The following is a 13,498-nucleotide window of genomic DNA, read 5'->3' on the forward strand; positions in this document are numbered from 1 at the left end:
TAATTTAGGCCCGGTGCGATTAGCATGAAAACACACTGGAATCCTTTTCCATTTGGCAGGAAGCAGTCTACAGCAAAACGTTGCCTCTCTCTCACTTATCCAATTATCTGCAGAGGCCACAATAAACTAGGGGGCAAGTACAGAGACGTGTTGTTGATCCAGACAGTGGCTCACAGTGACCAATGCCTAGAAAACCGCTAAAGACTTGACCTTCTGCATTGAGAGGACTCCCTGCTGCGTAAATCAGTACCAATGCAAAGAGGCACAGCCAGAACACTGGGTGAATTGGCCACAAACTGGTATTTTGTAAAGTGAGCTCAATAAGGGAGAAGTAATACAGAAATCTGTGGACAATTGAAAACCTCACTAGCCTGAATGATGAGAAAGGTCCTTCGATAGTCTGACAGATTGGCAATACGCACCAACCAGTTCATTGCTGTCAAATACACTGTACCAAACATTAGAAACACCTTCCTAATATTGAGTTGCATGGATGCTACAGTGTCGAAAGCATTCCACAGGGATGCTGGCTGATGTTGACTCCAAATGACCGTTGTGTCAAATTGGCTGGATGTCCTTTAGGTGGTGGACCATTCTTGATACACGTGGGAAACTGTTGAGCGTGAAAACTGCAACGCTGCTGGGTTTCTTGACAAAAACGGTGAGCCTGGCACCTACTACCAAACCCCGTTCAAAAAGCACTTAAATCCTTTGTCTTGCCCATTCACCCTCAATTTGTACACATACACAGTCCATGTCTCAATTGTCTCAAGGCTTAAAAATCCTTCTTTAACCGGTCTCCTCCCCTTCATCAACAGTGACTGAAGTGAATTTAACAAGGGACATCAATAAGGGATCATAGCTTTCATCTGGTCAGACTATGTCATGGAAAGGTGTGTCCTTAATGTTTTTTTTATACCACAGTATTATTGAATAGTCGTTTTTGATTGGCTAGAAGGGCATTCTAGAATGGACATTACAACCAGACATCTGGAAACCTTCAAATCATGACGCAATATGCGCCTACACATGCAGTAGAGGTCGACCGATTATGAATTTTCAACGCCGATACCGATTATTGGAGGACCAAAACATGCCGATACCGATAAAAAATCTGCCAATTTTTATTTATTTGTAATAATGACAATTACAACAATACTGAATTAACACTTATTTTAACTTAATATATATATATAATAATAATAATAACATCAATACAATCAATTTAGCCTCAAGTAAATAATGAAACATGTTCAATTTGGTTTAAATAATGCAAAAACAAAGTGTTGGGGAAGAAAGTAAAATGCAATATGTTCCATGTAAAAAAAAACTAACGTTTAAGTTCCTTGCTCAGAACATGAGAACATATGAAAGCTGGTGGTTCCTTTTAACATGAGTCTTCAATATTCCCAGGTAAGAAGTTTTAGGTTGAGGTTATTATAGGAATTATAGGACTCTCTCTCACTATACGATTGGTATTTCATATACCTTTGACTATTGGATGTTCTTATAGGCACTTTAGTATTGCCAGTGTAACAGTATACCTTCCGTCCCTCTCCTCGCTCCTACCCGGGCTCAAACCAGGAACACATCGACGACAGCCACTCTCGAAGCAGCGTTACCCATGCAGAGCAAGGGTAACAACTACTGCAAGTCTCAGAGCGAGTGACGTTTGAAACGCTATTAGCGTGCACCCCGCTAACTAGCTAGCCATTTCACATTGGTTACACCAGCCTAATCTCGGGAGTTGATAGGCTTGAAGTCATAAACGGCTCAAAGCTTGAAGCACAGCGATGAGCTGCTGGTAAACGCAGGAAAGTGCTGTTTGAATGAATGCTTACGAGCCTGCTGGTGCCTACCACCGCTCAGTCAGACTGCTCTATCAAATCATATCTTAGTTATAACATAATAACACAGAGAAATACGAGCCGTAGGTCATTAATATCGTAGAATCCGGAAACTATCATCTCGAAAACAAGACGTTTATTCTTTCAGTGAAATACGGAACCGTTCCGTATTTTTTCTAACGGGTGGCATCCATAAATCTAAATATTCCTGTTACATTGCACAACCTTCCATGTTATGTCATAATTACGTAAAATTCTGGCAAATTATGCGGCCCAAACTGTTGCATATACCCTGACTCTGCGTGCAATAAACCCAAGATAAGTTACACAATTTCACCTGGTTAATATTGCCGGCTAACCTGGGTTTCTTTTAGCTAAATATGCAGGTTTAAAAATATATACTTCTGTGTATTGATTTTAAGAAAAGCATTGGTGTTTATGGTTAGGTACAGTCGTGCAAAGATTGTGCTTTTTTCGCAAATGCACTTTTGTTAAATCATCCCCCTGCGTTGCATCGATTATATGCAATGCAGGACATGCTAGATAAACTAGTAATATCATCAACCACGTGTAGTTAACTGGTGATATGATTGATTGTTTTTTATAAGATAAGTTTAATGCTAGCCAGCACCTTACCTTGGCTTCTTACTGCATTTGTGTAACAGGCAGGCTCCTCGTGGAGTGCAATGTAATCAGGTGGTTAGAGCGTTGGACTAGTTAACTGTAAGGTTGCAAGATTGAATCCCAGAGCGGACAAGGTAAAAATCTGCCGTTCTGCCCCTGAACAAGGCAGTTAACCCACCGTTCCTAGACCGTCATTGAAAATAAGAATGTGTTCTTATCTGACTTACCTAGTTAAATAAAAGGTGTAAAAAAATTAAAATTAAAAATCGTCCAAATAGCTGTCCAAAAATACCGTTTTCCGATTGTTATGAAAACTTGAAATCGGCCCTAATTAATAGACCATTCCGATTGGTCGGTCGACCTCTAACATGCAGACTACTTGCTACACCGTTACAGAAAGCTAAACCAACAATCACACAACCTGAAAATGGATACAATGTAAACGCAGGTCCACCGAGGAAAAGACGTAGCTAGCTAGCTAGCATTGATTTGTTTTTACAGAGACATTTGAGCATCTGACATAACATGGTGAGTGATTAACATTAATTTCTCCTGTCCCCTCCCCCACTCAAGCTGTCAAATCCTCCCATGTTTGACCAGCTGTTTTCAGCAACTGATTTTTTTAAATTTGGTTGTCATATTGGCAGTTTTGCTAGCAACAAACTATTTAGCTAGCGTCTAGTGTTTGATATGCAAAGCGATCTCCTCGTAATTAACAGTCAGTGTTTTGTGTCCTGCCTTGAAGCCAAACTCTTCTAGCTATGCCAGGCATTATCAGCACATGTGGATGTATCCAAATGAATGTCAACAGAAAACATCGCATTTGCTGTTTTTCTGTCTGCAGAGGTCGTGACTGTGTAGCCATAGCTAGTTGGCTAAGTGTCAGCAAGCAAGAAGAAGAACATTGCCACTGAGCATGAGCATGGCAATGGAACAAAGAACGAACGACTGGGTCACATCTCTAGCAACCAAAAGATGAGAAAGTATAAATTTGCATTGAAAAATATCAATTTCCGTTTTTCTACCAGCGTGCTTTTATACTGTTTTCTTTAGCACCTTTGGTATAAGTGGGATAAATGCCTCTACATTACCTTGGAAAAATGAACTCTGCAAAGGGACTCGGCTCCACATCTTCCCGCTGCGTCGTCCATTAATTCCAAGGTAACATACAGAACGTTGGCGTTTATCCCGTACGTATACTCAGTGCATGTGAGTAGTGTGTCCAATAACAGCTTACAACACAGACTGATAAAAGTAGACAAACCAGGCACATCCTTGACATAAGACTTCAGAAAGGCTTAAAGTTCAGTTACAAAATGTAATGCAGCTAAGCCTACTGAATATAAATTGAGGTTCTCACAAAACTCAATATCTCACCACACGCTTTCTGCTATTCAATCATTTTGAGCTGTTAATGATACTTAAAGCAAAGCAATTAAACAGGACAAGCTTCAAGAACATAAAAATCCATAAATGGATCAACTTTTAAAAAATCTGGATAAAGATCGCAACATTTGCACAGAGTCCATTGGCGTTTTAACAAGACCTTCACCCTGTGGTCAATAGGCTTTGAAGTGGTATACCTGGAACTTTTGTTAGGGGAGAGGAGTGCTGTGTGTGTTGGCCAGTGGGAATCTGTGTATTTATAAGAGATGCTGATGTACAGTAAAGAAGCTGTGTTACTCATGACATGTCGATAACGGTACAGCCCACTGGACTGAAAGCTTTGTCAAACTGTAATAGGAAGTGGCAGGGGATCTGAAAAATGTGTACAAACGACTTCAAGTAAGGCTGTAGGCTAGGTCAGAAATACATGTCCTTGAATAAGGCTAAGCAAACACAATTCAATCATAAATCGGCACATTTCAAAACAATTTTTTTTAAATCAATTGGAACCCTCCTTTTAGCGTCATTTCAATTCCAGCCAACCTCTGAGAATTGGCTTTGTTCAAGTGACTGTTAGTGATTCCCCTGAGGTTTCAAATTGCCAGCTACCTTTTAGGATGTAAATCCTCTCTAGTGTGTCATCAGCTGATGTTACCATCAGATGACTGGAGCCACACTGACGTACTCCCTTTCCTGAAATAAAACTAATCAGATGCTTCAGGACTCTAAACAAACAGGCTGAAAAATCATTGTTCAGTGTAGTTTAATGCTCTACTGTTCCTGATTCTCAAAGTGACATCATAGATGATTGGCTGATCCAAGACAGGTAAGATGAAAACATGTTTGTTTCTGAGACATACCATTTGTCCCATGGAACATAGTCACTGTAGAATTCACTCCTTCCGTGGGTCCACACTCCAGATCAAAGTCCTGCTAGCAAGCTTGATTTCTCCATCGTCAGAATAGAGTAGACTACAAATCACTGATTCACCCATGTGGGCCAGTCCAAGGTAATGGAATTACGCTGAAACTCCGGTTTCACACTTTAAAATGTATGCCAAACAAAAACCATTGATTTTCGAGTTTAATAAACCATACAGCTCTATGAACAATGACTAATTTGAACAATTTAAATAAAAAACATTTACTGGAAAAACTGCGCAAAGCTGGGTCACAGAATTAAGTTTTTTTTTTTTGAATCTATGGTTTTTGGTTGGTTTACATTTTAAAGTTAACAATCTGAGTCTCAGCGTAAATCCATTACCATGGAATTGCCCACATGCATGGAACCTGTAGCCTTTACAATGTGTTGACTCACTAGGGATATCTAGCAGTACTATGGAATACACACACAACTATTGGGAAAGTACTGTCTACTATGTATTAGGGAAGGTCATGATAAGTAACCAAGATAAGTGTGGTTCACAATAAACAATGTTTTTCCACATCTGGTTTGATTTGTTAGCAGTGGAAATGTTTAAAAGCGCCAACATGGGCCGAATCCCCATCAGACTTCCAAGGCATTCAGCCAAAGTCTTGTTGTTTTCCTAATTCATTTCAAGTACTAGAACAACTTCATACTATGTTGACATTGTACTTTCATAATTTTACTAGGCAGTGAGTGTTCTCAAAGCCTAGCCTATACCAGTATTGGCTGCTGAAACCCACAGCCATGTCCAAACTAGATAAATCATCTGTCAGTCTCTAGCATGTGGTACTTACTGTAATAATAGCAGATATGCTTGAGATTGGGAAATGTTATGATATTTTAATACAGCGTTTAGCTAGCAAGCTTACACATGTAGAGCCAAGGAGAGTTGTATTGGCATGCAACGTTCTGTTGGCCGACAAGCTCCACTACAGGCAATCCCTGCAATGCATGTGGCTGAGCAATCAAATAATGTCACAGCGTGCATGAGGTGTTAATCTCAGCCCTGACATTGCTGCTCGAGTTGACCTTAGGTTACTGGTTAGCATAGAACCAAAATATGAACCCCAATCACCTCAGTTTATAAAATGTACAGAATGCCAATATGGCTAACTAGCTAACTTCCAAAGACTGTTATTACCCTGTCGCATATTGTGAAATAAGCGTGTCAAGCTAGCTTGCTAACTAACGTTAGCTAGGCTAATTGGCTTCTAGCTGCACGATTTGATACCTAGATTCAGAATATTGTTCTGTGTTCGTGGCAAAGAGGCTTCGTTTAAAATACATATTGGTTAGCTAGTTCTTTAATTTCGTAGTTAGCATTAAACGGTATCCATGTCAAATAATGTTGCTTTCTGTGACAAACTTATTGCTAGTTAGCTAGGTCTCTCAAACAATGAGTTCTCAGGGCATAGCTAGTTAGCTAACGTTAGCTAGCTTCATTGCTAGCTGGCTAGCAGTCTCTCCCAGTCCCACCACATATCAAAATACAATATAATTATATTTAGGCGACACTTACCCCGTGTGAAAACCCCAGTACAACGACGGATTACGTACACTCCATAGATAGAAAGAGTAAAAGTAATTGACGAGAATGACAACAAAAATCTGTCAAAATAACCACAGACCAATGCACTCCCCAAGAAATCCAACGGCAAGGAAAAGGAGAGGCCAGCAATTCACTGGACTGCTGCCATCACACTTTGAGATCCCGTTCCAAATCGAAAATACCGGCTCGGGCGGTCATTTTTAGCTTAAATCTCGAACCATTCAAGGATTTAATATTTCCCTTTGGTCTCCTGTACAGTAAATCCAACATTGAACAGATTTCCTCCCTGGGTTAATTCCTCTGCTTTCGATGTATCTGTATCTTGCTGGTTGTTAGTACCCTCCTATACTGGAGATTGATACAACGTAACCAACAAGCAGAACGAGCTGCTAGGAAATCCAGGACAAACGTTCCATTCGGATTGAACTATCTTGCAGGAGGGGTGCGCTTGAGTAAAAAGAGACATATCTGGAATTTGAATGGATTATATTGTCGTTTTCACCAAATGTTTGCTAAAATGTAATGACATCTGCACACATCTCCAAGTAATACATTCATAATACATAACCTATATGGCAAAAAAAACATTGGCTTGATAAATTAATGTTGTGTCCTCCTGCATTATGAGTGACAATTTATCATAACATTTGACAAAAAATGCTAACATAATAAGAGCATTTAATAAAACATGTATGACCTATTTATTTCCTAAAGGAAATTGTATTTTATAGAGTGCCTCCTTCAATTAGGGATAATAAAAACAATTTGACACCATGTACTCAGAACTGTATATTTGGAGAGCAGAATACATTTCCCATGTGGATGCCATGACATATTTCAGGGTAGAATATATCTGTCAGCTATTGGTTTTGAGGAGATGAGAGGAAATATTTTATTGGGCTAAAAATGTAACAAGAGAATGATACTACCAGCAATACTTGACTCATGAGTTGTTCTGTTCTTTATTGTCTTTAAACAGGTCCAGTCCAGAAACAACCCTTAGACCCCACACCCTGTAGGCACTTTGTATATCTGAATGAATTGGATAGCTAACAGTGGAGGCTGCTGACAGGAGGATGGCTCATAATAATGACTGGAATGGAGTGAAAGGAATGGTATCAAACGCATGAAGAAAACAGTTATAACATGTGCTTGATACCATTCCATATACTCCATTCCAGTCATTATTATGAGCCATCCTCCTCTCAGCAGCCTCCACTGATAGCTAAGTATAAGCAATATAGTAGCTCCACATGTTCCCCATGTTGCTTATACTTATTAAAGCCTTTTCAGAAGTGCCTAGGAGACATTCCTGGACCAGGTCAGTGTGGCTCTTCATTTATGGCCTGGGACCTCAATGGTATAGTGTGGCTTACACTAGATTGATGAATCTCCAAGAGTTTTCACTGCAGGGTTGACGGTTTTGATTGCACACAGCACGGTAATTACACAACAATTGACACAGGAAGAAATTTCAGTGAGGTGAAAGAAAAAATGTTTGATCCTCACTCCTTTTTTGGATTGAATTATTTGAAGTGCAGGTCAGTTGAAGATTTTAAATAAGCCTAACTTTGATGGAATGAGCTGTCTGAAGGCCTCACAAGATTCACTCACAGTACCTAAATTCCATTGTTCAGAAAGACTTACATCTCAACCAAGATATTTTATGTTGTATCATTTTAGGAAGCAGGCAGAAGAATTACAGTACAGGAAGGAGACACAAGGAAAAAATGTGTCTGTCATGTTGCCATTTCTCATAAAGCGCCACAGATAACCTTTCATGTTTACCCGCTTCAAACGGCTTAAAGAGATCCTCGCCCTCTCTCTGGCTGCTGCACGGTTTCCCCGGCAACAAGAATATGATAATGTTCCCTTTGACGTGACAGAAGGAATCATCTCACTAACAAACAGAGACAACAGGCACAGGGAGGCCTGGGGGGAAACTGAATTAATGGGCTCATTTTCACACAGAGCCAAAGCAGCAGTCAGCCACCGTCCTCCATCTTCCCATGCGTTCCCCGCTGGCAGGCACACTCATCCTCCCCCAAGGAGCAGCCAGTCTCCATTGGAAAGATAAATAACAGTCAGTGAATGAGCACAGTGGGGAGAGAGAGATCACTGATGACTCGCCCTTCAAGTCGCAGGCATTAGACCAGGCCCCTCTCTGTCTGTCTGCCTGACGTGCCAGCCAGAAACCCAAATGAACAAGCTGTGTCGACCGTGTAATATTTTTTCCCTTGCTGAAAAATGGCAAATCAATCAGTCATTTGGAATAACAGAGGCACCGGTTTCATTTGTGGAGTCTGATCTTCCATTACCACATTAAAGAGACACTGTGAGCCTTGAAGCTCACCCAGGGATGATAAACACTCTTTTAATTTAGGCATTGTTCTTACACAAAGTATGAATAATTTCAGCCAACAGCAAAACAGAAAAAACTATTTTCAAATAATGCACCTTTCTTTTTTGTCCACAACACTGCTTGTCACAACAATGGGATTGGTGATAAACATGAATTCATTTAGAAAGTAGAAAGAAAGGATAGATGATGGCAGGATGGAAGGAAATTCAGTCTGGCAAAGGAGAACGTGTTAATATGATAGATAGATGATAGATTAAAGAGAAACAAGCATGGGATCATGTACAGCATACACTGAAGATGAACAAGGCTGGGTTGGGATCAATTCCATTTCAATTTCAGTCATTTCAGGAAGTACACTAACATTCCAATTCTCTTCAATGCTTTTCAACGAGGAAACATTAGAATTAGAATTTGAATTTGGTTCACTTTTTGAATTGAAATGGGAATTGACCCCAACCCCTGGAACAAGATGTTCCAGATTGGAGTGAGAAGGTAATCAGCATACCTTGGTGATATACATGTACTTAATGACAGTTGAGCTGAACTACACCACCGTATCTGATTACAGGATGTCCTCACTGCGGTTGCTGTCTAAAAGGCATTGAGTGTGTCTCTAACCAAACCATGTAAATACTGTTTACTCCTGTCCTGGCCACATTAATCATACATTAAAGTACTATAATGGAGGGCTCAGAGGAGAATGTTACCTCTTCAGACTGGCACGATGTGTCTAAGATGGATGGAAACACTACAAATGAATCCAAGAGTGAAAATGCAGGAACCATGTGGCAGGTAGGCAAGGGCATTTTATCCCAACAGCCACACATTGATTCCAGTACAGTCACAAGGAGACAACTGTGTATTCAATTTGATCTCCCTGACTGGCGTTGAAAAACACTTCAGAAGACGTTAACTACAGTTTTGGGATGGAGATGGCAGGGTGTTTCCTGTCCACCTCCGCTGTGGCTCTTTCTTTCCTTCTGTCTCTCCGCTGGCAAATTGCACCAATTATGCCATCTATCATTCCATCACAGGTTTTGAGGTTGAGTAAATGAATGAGAAAACGACCGTCTCTAGCTCCTGAAGTAAACAACAGCAGTGCTTTGCTTTCCCATCATGTTGCGATGATATGCTGATAGTCTCCTATAAATACATAGAGTGTAATTCATACTTGACTAAGAACCCATCCCTGAGGCTTGAAAGATGGATCGCTATGTTTTTTTCCCTTTGCAGTGCTTACAGAGAGCCTGGCTGTTCGCTAGACCAACCCATGTGACCCGATTTAGTTCTGATGACAGATTAGGTCCCAAATTGGAGTGACTCGTCTGGACAGACGTCTCTGCAGCTGACAGTAATACAATACAGTTCTGAAAAGCTCTATAAAAAGTCCCAGTAGGAAGCTTAGTGTGGAGAGTAGAAATGTCCAGGTATGATAATGGCGTTGATGTCCATATAGTATATCCTGCATATCTGCCTTGTATCTCTGCAAGTGGTTTAGATTCATTGTCAGGCAAAGAAGCGCTGCTTTAGCTATTGCATGCATAAAGGGGATACTATACCTGTACCATTTTGAGTAATCCCCATAGAATTTGACAATTGTTGCAGCTACTATCTTAGTTGGTCAGGTCAAAAGGGGCCAAGACAAATTGGGCCAGTTGAATTTGCCTGGTGATAAAGCCAATTTGTAATGGACACGTCCATAAGGTATAGATCAATGCTTCTGCACAGCTGTCGGATGTTCGGAAACCAATACCCATGATCAAGTCGAGCCGGAGGAGTTGTTCACTTGGGTTGGTGCACAGATTCACTTACCTTTGCCTGGCATGTATGTCTTTATACCCTGTTGTTTGGAGGTTTGGCTGACTTGTAGATCTGAGTATCTGCCGTGGACGGTGACTAGCTCAGGCCCGCCCTGGAGGTCAATCAGGTCGGCTCTCCAGCGGCATTCTCCATAACAGGAGAACGTCAGATATAAAAATGCTCTCCCTCTCCATCTTACACACTGACTTGCCTTTGGGGAGCCAGCCAGGCAGTTCGTTCAAAGGTTCATGTGCTTCACTTCCTCTGACTGGGCCTGCCTGCGACCTCCTGACTAACTGAAGCTGACGAGCCATGAGCCCCAATGCGGGCTGGGCAGATGAACACTGGAGCTGGCAGGCCACGGCTGCAGACAGGACTTCTGCTCTACTTAACAGCTTTATCAGCCAGTCTTACATCAAGGAATCCGTGGCATGCCGAACACACAGGCAATCAAGGGTGTGATGAGGAAATGATGCATTCCACACACAAGACCTTGGGAGGAGGGATTGGATGAGACAGAGAGCAGACAGTAACTGACAATCTGTGGTGGGTTTCACAAGTGGTGAACAAGTTTTGTTTTTTACTATGGAAAAAAAATCTTAGGTTTGTTTAGATGTTGGCAGCTTGAGAACACATTTCAGCCAATTTCAAGGTGATTCAAAATACCATTCTCAACCATTTTGAAGACGATGAAGAATTTTAATTGAAGGTACATTTTTCCAAAATAGGGGGGGGGGGGCGGTTGACAACAGAGTAATGGATGACGCGCCACAAGCCGTTCCTGTGTTGCATTGTTCCCCAGTCGCCTCCTACAATTCCTCATTCCACATCCAAGCCTAGGGGGGAGGGATTTCCCCCAATCCCCTTCCCAATCACCCTTCAGTCCTCAACACAAAAGACCTGCTGCTACCACTACTAGAGCCCACCCCAATGAATTCCATTTCAATTACATTCAAACATTCAAGTGAATATAATTGAAAAATACCAATATGAACTAGTTGCTGCTACTTATGGCATATTAGTACATTTATTGGATTGGAAATAATTGAATAGGAATTGGAACCCCCACTATAAAGCAGGTGGTCGCTGGGTGTCTTTAGCTCGTGAGAGGCCTGGGTGTAGCCCCCCTTATTCATAGCCTCAGGTAGTCATGTGTCTGTCCTCTCCCATTCAGGGAAGTGGATAACAGAGGGGGGGGACGTGTGAAGTAGTTGCACTAGCATTAGCTTCAGGCAGGGGAGAGGGGAAAACTGCTGCTAGGAAGCTGGCGTGACTGAGAACAGGAAGAGAACAGGAAGTGCCGCTGCTGCTCACATTCCATCCTATTAGAGTTCATTCTCCTTTCAGAGAGCAGAGGACCGGGCCCTTTCTCATTATAATGTCTCACACTTGGCCCTTTGTTAACATCATTAGATCTCTCTGTCATTTTGCGCACGAGGAACGCTGTGAGTGATTTCAGTCGTGTTTATTTAAACATGCTTAGTGACATTGCAAATGTTTGAATGTCGGAATAACAGAAACAGGGCCTGTGTTTGTGTGAACCGGGTGTCTGTTGTTATCCAGTGAAAGCCCTGATCTGGTGGGGGAGGAAAGAAAGCCACCCACAAGGCAAGTAGCTGTCATCATTGATTCAGTCAGGCTGAAATTTGGAGAATTCTTGTACACCCTTGTGGGGGGGAACTTTTACAAAGGAGAGCTCTTACGCTCTCTGGGTGGCAAAGATGACTGGGAGGATTGGTGCAATTAGGTAGGCTCATGGTAAAGGCTGTCTATGGGAGGGCTGTGGCTTAATCTGCAACTCAAACAAGAGAAAATCTAGGCTAATCAATGGCCAATTACAATGCTAGGCATGGATACACAAACACATTACAACTTGCAATGGGTGTGCGAGGTGATTCATGGCAAAGAACCCCCTCGGGCAAGAAAGGGCTGAGTCAAACAACCACTCAAACAAAACATCTTGATGGAAATAACCACCGAGCTAAAGTGGTTAAAACACAAAGCACATAATTACCATGGATCGACACAAAAACAAATCACAACTTGTGAAAACAGCACACGCTTTGAAGAAAATGACAATTGAGTGACTTCTAGAAGGTGAGAAAGGTGCAAATCAGACTAAATAAGACTAATTTAATGGGCTCCAGCGCTGCTGGCTTTCAATGACTGTGCCTCTGTGTGGAGTCATGATGATCGTTTAGCACCTTTGTTAATTTCCTATTGAGGTAAAGACACTCCTGTCACCAAGAGGACACTCAATCCCACCAAGGGCCAGCCTGACATGACTCCAAGAGGCCTGCTTCTGACAGCTATATAATGGAGAGAGAACAGGAACTTAATCGCTTGTGGCCAATTGGTCCGTCAGTCACCACGGAATTCCATGTTCGGCCTCCACCGCCCCATTACATCTGAAAGGAGTGCTTTTTTTCTGGAAAGAGTTCTATTTCACAAATGTACAAAAAATGCGTGGTGATGGTTGAGTGGGATGACTGATAGGACAAGAGAGCAAGTTTGGTGCTATGGTTGACGTTTCTTTCAGAGTCATCTTCTAGTTTGGATTTCCCCTCTCATTATAGATGGATAAGCTGACAACGTCATGAGACGATGTCTCCATGATGGTGTACAAGTCAGCGGGGTGTTGTGATTATGGATGGCCAGGTTGCTAGCAAGAATGACAAGAAACTACCATGCAGGGAATTGTAAGTGGCTCGTTTCATCTTGTTCTTCTTCTGTTTTGACTGATTTCATGTCAATATGGCAACAAACAAAAAAAATAGCTGGCTAGCTAACCAACAACTGTAACAGCGTATTTGAAAGACAAGTGCTCATTGTGCAAATGTATTTATGTTTTCAATAAACATTGTAGACAAAATATACTGTAGCTTACAAGCGGTCAAAAATCTAAGCCAACCCCATCTGTTTTGCCCCATTTTTGCAAACGCATCGGTTTTGTTGCTAAACCACCAACCTGTCTACGGTCAAAATAAAATAAAAGACAGAAA

General features: G+C 41.5%; 1 protein-coding gene across 3 annotated transcripts in view; it reads right to left on the bottom strand.

Moving 5' to 3' along the window:
• Positions 1-6,741, bottom strand: part of LOC110506202 (zinc finger protein 609-like) — a 95,998-nt gene extending 89,257 nt beyond the window's left edge. For all 3 annotated transcript variants that reach the window (XM_036981381.1, XM_036981380.1, XM_036981379.1), the window contains exon 1: positions 6,305-6,741. The gene's annotated coding sequence lies outside the window, so the exon portion shown is untranslated. The remainder of the gene's footprint in view (positions 1-6,304) is intronic.
• Positions 6,742-13,498: the final 6,757 nt, after the last annotated feature.

This window comes from Oncorhynchus mykiss, chromosome 6 (genome assembly GCF_013265735.2).
Source record: "Oncorhynchus mykiss isolate Arlee chromosome 6, USDA_OmykA_1.1, whole genome shotgun sequence".
NCBI classification, from domain to species: Eukaryota; Metazoa; Chordata; class Actinopteri; order Salmoniformes; family Salmonidae; genus Oncorhynchus; species Oncorhynchus mykiss.